At 36.9% G+C, this 9,354-nt stretch overlaps 1 long non-coding RNA gene across 1 annotated transcript; it reads left to right on the forward strand.

Moving 5' to 3' along the window:
• Window positions 1-3,623: 3,623 nt before the first annotated feature.
• LOC113298558 lies at window positions 3,624-7,220 on the forward strand. Its single transcript, XR_003334244.1, has 3 exons — window positions 3,624-3,938; window positions 4,322-4,357; window positions 6,724-7,220. It is a non-coding gene; the product is annotated as an uncharacterized LOC113298558 (long non-coding RNA).
• The last annotated feature ends 2,134 nt before the right edge of the window (window positions 7,221-9,354 follow it).

Genomic DNA, 9,354 nt, shown 5'->3' on the forward strand with positions numbered 1-9,354 from the left:
GTTTGAGCAAAATTCATGATTTCTCTTTATTTTCTCAAATATTGCTCAAATCACGAAAAACGAAAAGCCAATATAGTCACACGACTGGCTGGCCTCTCACGGAAATTTCAAATATTAAAACACTTTTATTTTAATATTTTCAAAATATTGATGAATTGAGCATACATGCTCATTCCAACAAAAATCGAGAATTCTCAGTCAAGATGAAACTCTTCTGAAAATTCACTATGTTGCTCGAACGCGCATCAGAAAATACTGAAAATCTTAGTATGGAAACAAGGACACCACGGAAACACGTGCATGCCTCCATGACCGACCAGAGTAATTCCTAGAGCTTTCACAAGGCCGGTCCCATACATTCTCATAATTCTAACATAATTTGCTCGATTGCTCATACTGGGCCCGAACTCTCTCCAATCAACTGGAGGATTCTCCAAATGACCAACAACCGGTCCCGTGAACACCAAGAGTCGGTCCCATGACCTCTTGGTTGGTCCTCATCTCTCACACCTAGGTTTTATCACCTAACGCTGAACCCAGCAATATTTCAAAAAATGGTGAAACCGGCATTGAATCATCGTTCTTTCACCAACTCTAAAACTAAGAACCCTGGTGCATGCTCACTCGAGCACCGGGAATCACATGGACGCTCATCATCCCATGTGGTCGGTCCCTCTTCACTCATGACCAATTTTCAGCAATTCACCAACTGTTGAAGGATTGATCAAAAATTAGGGTTTCGAACAAATGCTTCACGAATCACCATTCTGAGCAAGTTCAAGCACAAAATTATGTTGATTCAGTAATCAACATCCAAATTAATAATATTCGGTAATTCACCAATATTTTTGATTAATATTTTATTGGGTCACGACACCACCAGTAAATAATTCGTTGAATTGAGTAATACTTGCTCAGTTGCTCGAATATTGATCCAACCATCAATATTCGGTAACTCATCAGTAGTTTTTCGAATTGAGCAACACTTGCTCAATTGCACGTCAAATTATCAATACTCAGTGTTTTGGTGAATTGAGAAACACTTGCTCAGTTGCACACCAAAATTATCAAATTCGTCGAATTGAGCAATACTTGCTCAGTTGCTGGACAAACTCTCAATATTCGGCAATTCGTCGAGTTGAGGAATATTTGCTCAGTCTCTAGTCAGTAATTCATTGACATCTCAGATAACTACATGTTCAATCCATGAATCGCCGAGCATTCACCACTTATGCTCGATTCAACAAAATTAGACTCACAGTCTAAATCAGTCAACAACTGACCAACTAATACACGTCTTCCTTGCAGACTCCACGATTCGTGAAATCTCAATCACGTCACAAATGGGGGATATCACTTAGGGTTTTGGTCTGGCGGTCTACGGCACGTGGATTCATCCACAATGAGAAATCTGCGTAAGTCGTGTAAACGGTTGAAGGAGTTAGCAAAGTAGTGGGTACACGATCAGTCAAGTCTCCGCACGACATGGAACTGACTTTACCACGATCTCCCACTTCCCACTCTTTCACTCAAGAAACCGTCACACTTACAGGGATTAGTGGTACATCATTCTTGCAATATAAATAAGTCTAAATCGAGGACACGGAATATCATCAATCACCGATTATCATCATTATCCGTCAACAACTCGATATAAACTTATTCACATAACTCAACTTCAGCAGTTCAGCAATATTGCAAAAACCTTCAACACACCCACAATCCTTGATCATCACTGATCCCACACAACTCTCAGCTTCCCTCCTACAGATCAACCCATCTCCCTCTTTGCGACCAAATTGACTCTGGAACGCCATTGTCTTGGTTTAGGCCGGAGTCATACAGATTGATTTCCCGAATCTAAGCACCCCATTTGCAGCGGTGCATCTGTGTGAGGTTCAGCAGTTCGCTCGGTTGAGGAGTCTCGACAGCACGCTCGACTCTTCACTTTTCTAGAAAACCAGCAAACCATTTTCCCCCATCTACAGGGGGGTATTTGATTTGGTTTTTAGATTTTAAGTTTTAGGAGAAGGGTATAACAGTCTTTTCATAATGTTTTTTAATTAATCTAAGGGTGTTTTATTATTTTCGCCCAAAAAAACACTCCTTAACAGACACCTTTGGTTGGGGGAAGTAATTCATATCCCCCAATTAGTTTCCATATCCCCAATTGCGCGTTCTTAATATATTTGGCTGACTCATACGAAATTGCCCTAATTAAAAACAAACTGATCGCAAAGTTTTTGAAAGAAACATGCTAATCTTTTTGCCAACCCCTACGCACGAACAAAACTTTTCTCCTGCTTTCTCGGTTTTCTGAAACTTGATGAGCACCGCCATAACCATGAAACCCTTAGAAAGTTTTCAAAATCTAGGATCGTTTTTAACAGTCCACTAAACCTCTTCCATAGGTTTTTGTTCTCAGAAAAGTGATCCGAGGAGAGCGAATAGGAGAAAGGTGCAATGGCAAACTGAGAAATATAATTATCCAGTTCAGAAGAAGGTGACAGCAGCACATAGGAGGAATCCAAGTCAGAAGAAGGTGAAAGCTGTACCGGAGAAAAAGCCAAAGAAGAAAAAGAGTAGGAAGGAACTGCTTCTTCCTAGTTACTTCCTCTTTTTTTCTTTTACTTCCAGTTGGACAATTAGATGCTAAAGTGAAAATTTATGGAAGATTTTGCATTAGTACTTCCGAGTTCCGACAGATAAATATATGAAAAGTGATGACACCATTTGCTTTGACAAGATTGATCCAAGCCTCTGATCCCGTAATTAATTGGTCATACATACTATGTTCATTCACCAGAGATCTTTTTTTCGAAGGAAAATGTTAAATTGAAAAGGAAAATGCAGTTAACAACTCTCAACAAACTGAAAATCTAACTAGTAACAAAGACGTAGACACCCAATTTCTGCACCAAAAAAAACTGGGACGCATCCCAAACAACTAAATACAATAGGGTTAACCAACTCTTAACAGTTCGAAGCCTGCAACACACAGCAGATCCAGCTGTTCGATGACTGCAGGTCCATGTCGTTCCTTGTACTGCATTTCTATGACTGCATCCCACGACAAAGAATGTAGTACAGACCATGTCTTCAGTTCCCACCATGTTTATGCACTAATCTGCATCTAAACAGATAGTTTCCATTTCCCAATTCTTCTTGCAACTTCCATTTTCACGAAATGGTCAATACTGCCGCATTTTCTCTTTTCTTGTCGTAGTAGTCACCACAATAAGTCATGACTTGAGATTTAGGGTTTAACAGTGTTTAGGTTTTTGGTGATAATAAGAGGAAAATTCTGATTTTATCCCCTTGAGTTTGCATAGGTTAGGTTATAACCGTGGGTGGGCTAAAGGGTATTTGGGAGGAAAAAAAACTTAAAATTTGACTCGGTAAACAAATCGTCCTAGTCACCGAATCGACTGCGATTTTTGCTCTTTTCGGATCCATTTTTGCTCTTCCTTTAACAAAAATCATTTTAATCGATCACTCTTTGAAAGTATTTTGTCGAAAAAATCAGGAGATTTTAAAAAATTAAATATCAAAAAAAAATATCATAAAATAGGATAGATTACTCTCTTCTTATTACACTCCACATACACCGAACTCATATTCCTTCGATGATCGATAACCTTTAAAAAATATTTCTCACTCATTCTGGAATGCGCCTCATTCCAACTTCTGTTAGAGACAACTTCTGTTAGAGAGAAACCTGATGTATAATCTGCTACCCGCCATTATTAACTTTCTTTCCTTCCTGATCGATGAAGAAATCTTCCTGAGTTTCAGATTTGAAAACCCGCGATTTCTTTGTTGGTTTATCTTCCTTAATCTGTTCGTCTCGCCGATTTCGTATTGAAGATGGATTTCAGAGAAATATCAACGCTGAAGGTGATCATTGGCTAGTGAAATTGTGTTTGTTGCGATTGGTGGTGAGATTTCTAATCTTCTTGTTGTTTAATTGGGTATTGCAGTATTTAATTTGAAGCTAGAGTTTTAAAAGTTAGGGATATTAGCAATTGACGTGATTTAAAAATTGGGGTTTCTGATAAATAATTAGAAGAATGCATGATTAGTATAGGATTAAATTACCTCTAGTAATTGTATGTTGCACTTATTCATCAATCCTTTTCATATCGACGATAACAAATTTCTGTCCAACCGATCGAACAATCTCAAATGCCAATTTCTGACTAAAATGATGGTTTAAGCAAAAGGACATATCATGTGATTCTCTTGCTCTATTTTTCCTTATTTTTTCCCTATTCTCTTGCTTTATTCTCTGTTCTGATTCTGCAAGAGTTACTTTATGCAGAGACCAAAACAAAACAAGTTTCTTCTCCTAAACCAGGTTAGTCTTTTTCTTTCTATTCATTGTTTAATATGTAATTTCATTTTAATATTTCGGATGAATGAACTCTATTAGTTGCTTGGAGATTGTACTCTGTGAATTGCTGACTAACTTCTTAATCCAACTACAGCGCAGTTTCCATTCTGTTCACTAACCAATTTGTCCGTCCCTGACCAGCTAGAACACCACGAAACTCTTTTAACTCCCTGTTGCATCCATATATGAACTCGTAGTTTCTGCAGTTAACATCATCTCCTTTCACATTCAAAATCGCTTACAGCCAACCCCAATCTTCATCTACAACTCGACCCCAAATCGTCAACAGGAACACCAATTTCTACTTCAAAAGCTTCCTCCACCAGTTCAGCAACTCAACCAACAAGCGCATCTTGATTTTCTATAGCCTGAATTCTCAATTCATTTCACCGTTAATCAACCAATATGAGAATATATAACACATGCCGGCAGACAATCCAACACCACCAGCAACTGTTCAAACCACCAAGGACAATCAACACCATTTTTAGCCGTAACCCACTGTAGTTTGTCGAGCAAAAATAATCACTGCCTTTCTGGACCTTGCTTTTCTGCTGCCAAAGTTCTTAATCGAGATACAGTTTCAACTTAAAATTCACCAAAACCCAAGTTGACTGAATCATCATTCATGCACAGTCAGTACCCCATTTCCATTTCTCTCTCTGTTGCTGACCAAATGGCAAGACTCGGCCAGTGAATGCACAGACTAATACAAATTAGACCCACTGTTGGTGATCGAGACATCCACCACTGCAATTGCTCACTTGTTCTCATGCCTTATAACACCTTCAATCAGTCGCGGCAACCAACGTTTCAGCTGAATTCCCATTGCAGTCCTGTACAAAAGCCAACGTAATGCCAAGCTAAGATGAACCCGCAGCCATTAGCCAAACGTAGAACCAATTTTTGCTTGCTACCGATTCGCATGCACCCTGGACTTCTAAATTTCAACTCCTTGTATACCAGATCACAACAGCTCACCCAATGACCCTGTAAGCGCCTCCACCAGTTGCTACTAGCTCGACCTAAATCAGTTGACGCAACCCAAGGCATCAGTTCTCTTTGAGACTGATTTTGACTGTAAATTCTAGCTAATCAAGACCCATATTTTCATAATTCGAACCCGATACAAATCAGTACAGCCAACACCTTTCTCCATCTCGACTACAGCACTTTCTTTACCTCGGCTACAGCTCCATTCCTTTCCCAGTTCATGCCGATCAGCCCTTAATTGAAATATCAAGAGCGCTTGAATTTACCAGACCCGTTTCTCTTTCATTCTCAGCTTCTAGAAATACTGAATTTATCCACCATTCACTCAAAGCTGAACATAAAGAATTGTGAACAGCTGCTTGATTTCTTTTCATAAGAAACAAAATGTGGTGATGAGAATGCCACTGCCACTTATTCCTTTCTCAACTTTGTTCATTCACTGCTTGGTAAGTGGGCAAACAAAGATAACTCTAGGCCACTGTAGTGATTTTTCCCCTGGCCGTGAAATGATGTGCCCAAGCAACTGGGGCGACAAACTCTGAAGCCCAAATTAATTAAGCTCCGTCTCATTTTGGTTCCGGGAGAAACTTCGGTGAATTTTGCCGCAAACACCAATTTAGCTTCTGTTTTAGCTGTTTATTCTGTGGATGACCAGAATTGCTTGTAATTTCTAGAAATGACTTAAAATATTATTGTTAGCAAAATAACGAGTCCTAGCTAACGTAGTTATGGATGGAAATGCGTCGCACTTAAGTGCTTATCGCTGACTAACCTTAATAATGAGTTTGCATACAAGTAACCAATCCTTATAACTGAAGGAATCTTCTTTCATGAATTCAGTGCCTATTATGTCAAATTTTTAGGCTTTTTTTCAATGTTTTTCTCTTGTTTAGTTGATGATATTCATCTGGTGTGTCTGGAATTTTATGTAGGCTGAAAACCTGAACTAGGAGTTTGTCCTGCTGTTTGCAGTTGATGATATTTATGTAGTCTAGCTCTAGCAATGACAGATCTCACTTTGTGTAGTATTACTGTATTAGGCAAGTTAAACCTTATTAATTTTGTTAATCGATTTAGCATGTATATACATAATTGGTGGTTTAAGTGGTGTTAGGGAATTGGTAGACGCTACATGTTATTCTTGACTGATTTTATCCTAGTTTGCTTTGGGATGCACATAATGCTTGTAAATTTTGTTGTTTTGCATCTTATACGGTACTCAGGACCAGTTAGTCCTTATGTTTTTTTTTTTACTTTCCACAAACCTATTTGTATGTTGTAATGGGTTATTTTATCTTCATGGTATAGAGATGCATTTGCTTATTTTTAACTTTCAGAATATCGGGAGAAGTGGATAAATCTTGGATGTTTGAATCAGATAGGTTTGGTAAAGTATATAGAGATGGGGTGAAGTTTTTCATTCAGTATGCATCTACAAATGGTTTTTGGAAAACAAACTGTGTCTGCCCATGCGCAAAATGTGAAAATAGACATCCTCGGAGTATTGGGATAGTGGAGCAACATTTGTACGAGAACGGTATGGTGAGGAGCTGGCGGTTCATATTGCAGTGAGCAATCTAGCAAAGAAGATGTACTTCCAGATTTGACTGTTTTTATTGAAGCTGCATTTGAAGTTAAAGATAATTTATACTATAATCTCGAACTTTCAAGATTGATGGTCGTATTCGGACGACTCGGAAAAATATGACATGATTCACCATTTCTTGAAAAGATGCACAAAATGTATTGTCGAGCTTAAATTTTGACAAGAAGATGTGAATTTTTTGTATCCTTAGAAATGATCGTTGCATAATTCCATATAATCGGTTGAATCCAAATCACTCTTGGATTATCGTTCTCGATAGTAGTAAGATAACTTATGCTAAATCTCGTATTTTCAAGATTGTTGATCGTATTCGGACGACTCGTAACGAATTACACATGATTCACCATATCGATTCACCATATCTTGAAAATAATCCCGAAAATCTATAATCGAGGTACCCTTAGAAATGATCATTAATTCGATACAACTGGTTTAATCCAAATTACTCTTGGATTATCGTTTTTGACAGTAGTAAGATAACTTATGCTAAATATTGAATTTTCAAGATTGATGTGATCGTATTCGGACGACGTGCAACAAATAACACATGCCTCACCATCTCTTGAAAAGAACCCTGAAATCTATTGTCGAACTTAAATTTTGACGAGAAGATGTGAATTTGTACCCTTAGAAGTGATTTCTTGTATAATTTGATATAATCGGTTCAATCCAAATCACCCTTGGATTATTGTTCTCCGTAGTAGTAATATAACTTATGCTAAATCTCGAATTTTCAAGATTGATGATCGTAATCGGACGACTCGTAACAAATAACAGATGATTCACCATTTCTTGAGAAGAACCTCAACATTTATTGTCGAACTTAAATTAATTTTGACGAGAAGATGTGAATTTGCACGATTGGAAATGATTAATGCATGATTCTATACAATTAGTTCAATCCAAATCACTCTTGGATATTATCGTTCTCAACAGTAGTAAGATAAATTATGCTAAATCTCGAATTTTCAAGATTGATGATCGTAAGATAAATTATGCTAAATCTCGAATTTTCAAGATTGATGATCGTATTCGGGCGACTCGTAACAAATAACACATGATTCACCATTTCTTGAAAATAACCCCAAAATCTGTTATCGAACTTAAATTTTGACGAGAAGATGTAAACTTGTACTCTTAGAAATGATCGTTGCATAATTCCATATAATCGGTTCAATCAAAGTCACTCTTGGATTATCGTTCTCGATAGTAGTAAGATAACTAATGTTAAATCTCGTATTTTCAAGATTGATGGTCGTATTCGGACGACACTTAACGAATGACACATGATTCACCATTTCTTGAAAAGAATCTCGAATTTTATTATCGAAGTTATATTTTGACGAAAAGATGTGAATTTGTACCCTTAGAAATGATTGTTATATAATTCGGCATAATCGGTTCAATCCAAATCACTCTTGGATTATTGTTCCCGATAATAATAAGATAACTTATGCTAAGTCTCGAATTTTCATGATTCATGATCGTATTGGACGACTCGTAACAAATAACACATGATTCACCATTTCTTGACAAGAACCCCGAAATTTATTATCGAACTTAAATTTTGACAAGATGTGAATTTGTACCTTTAGAAATGATCGTTGCATAATTCGATATAATTGATTCAATCCAAATTACTCTTGGATTATCGTTGTCGATAGTATTAAGATAACTTATGCTAAATCTCGAGTTTTCAAGATTGATGATTGTATTCGGAAGACTCGTAACAAAAAACATATGATTCACCATTTCTTGAAAAATACCCTGAAATCTTTTATCGAACTTAAATTTTGACGAGATATGATTTTTTAAGCTTAGTTCATTGCATAATTTGATATAATTGGTTCAATCCAAATCATTCTTGGATTATCGTTCTCGATAGTGGTAAGTTAATTTATGCTAACTCTCTAATTGTCAAAATTATGGTCATATTCGATTGACTCGTAATAAATAACACGTCCGGATTCACCATTCCTTGAAAAGATCCACTAAAATTTATTATCAAACTTGAATTTCGACAAAAATAAATGTGATTTGATTTGTACACTTGGAATTGATTAATCGCAGAATTCGGTTCAATTATTATCGACTAAATTTTTGACAAATACAAATTTTTAATGTCCATCCACACGTGAAAAATCATGTTATTTGGCCTTAAATAAAAATATCTAAGAAAATGGACCCTTGACAGGGTGTCGCATGTTATTTTCCAAACCATAGTCTCTAAAGTTTCCTGTTATTTGACATTAGCGAACCATAATCCCATAAACAACTGACACTAGCTAGCTAGCTAATTACCTGTCGCATTTGACGGAAACAAATAGATCAAATCCTAACAATCAGGGTTTCTATAAAATAA

This window comes from Papaver somniferum, chromosome 7 (genome assembly GCF_003573695.1).
Source record: "Papaver somniferum cultivar HN1 chromosome 7, ASM357369v1, whole genome shotgun sequence".
Classification (NCBI taxonomy): Eukaryota; Viridiplantae; Streptophyta; class Magnoliopsida; order Ranunculales; family Papaveraceae; genus Papaver; species Papaver somniferum.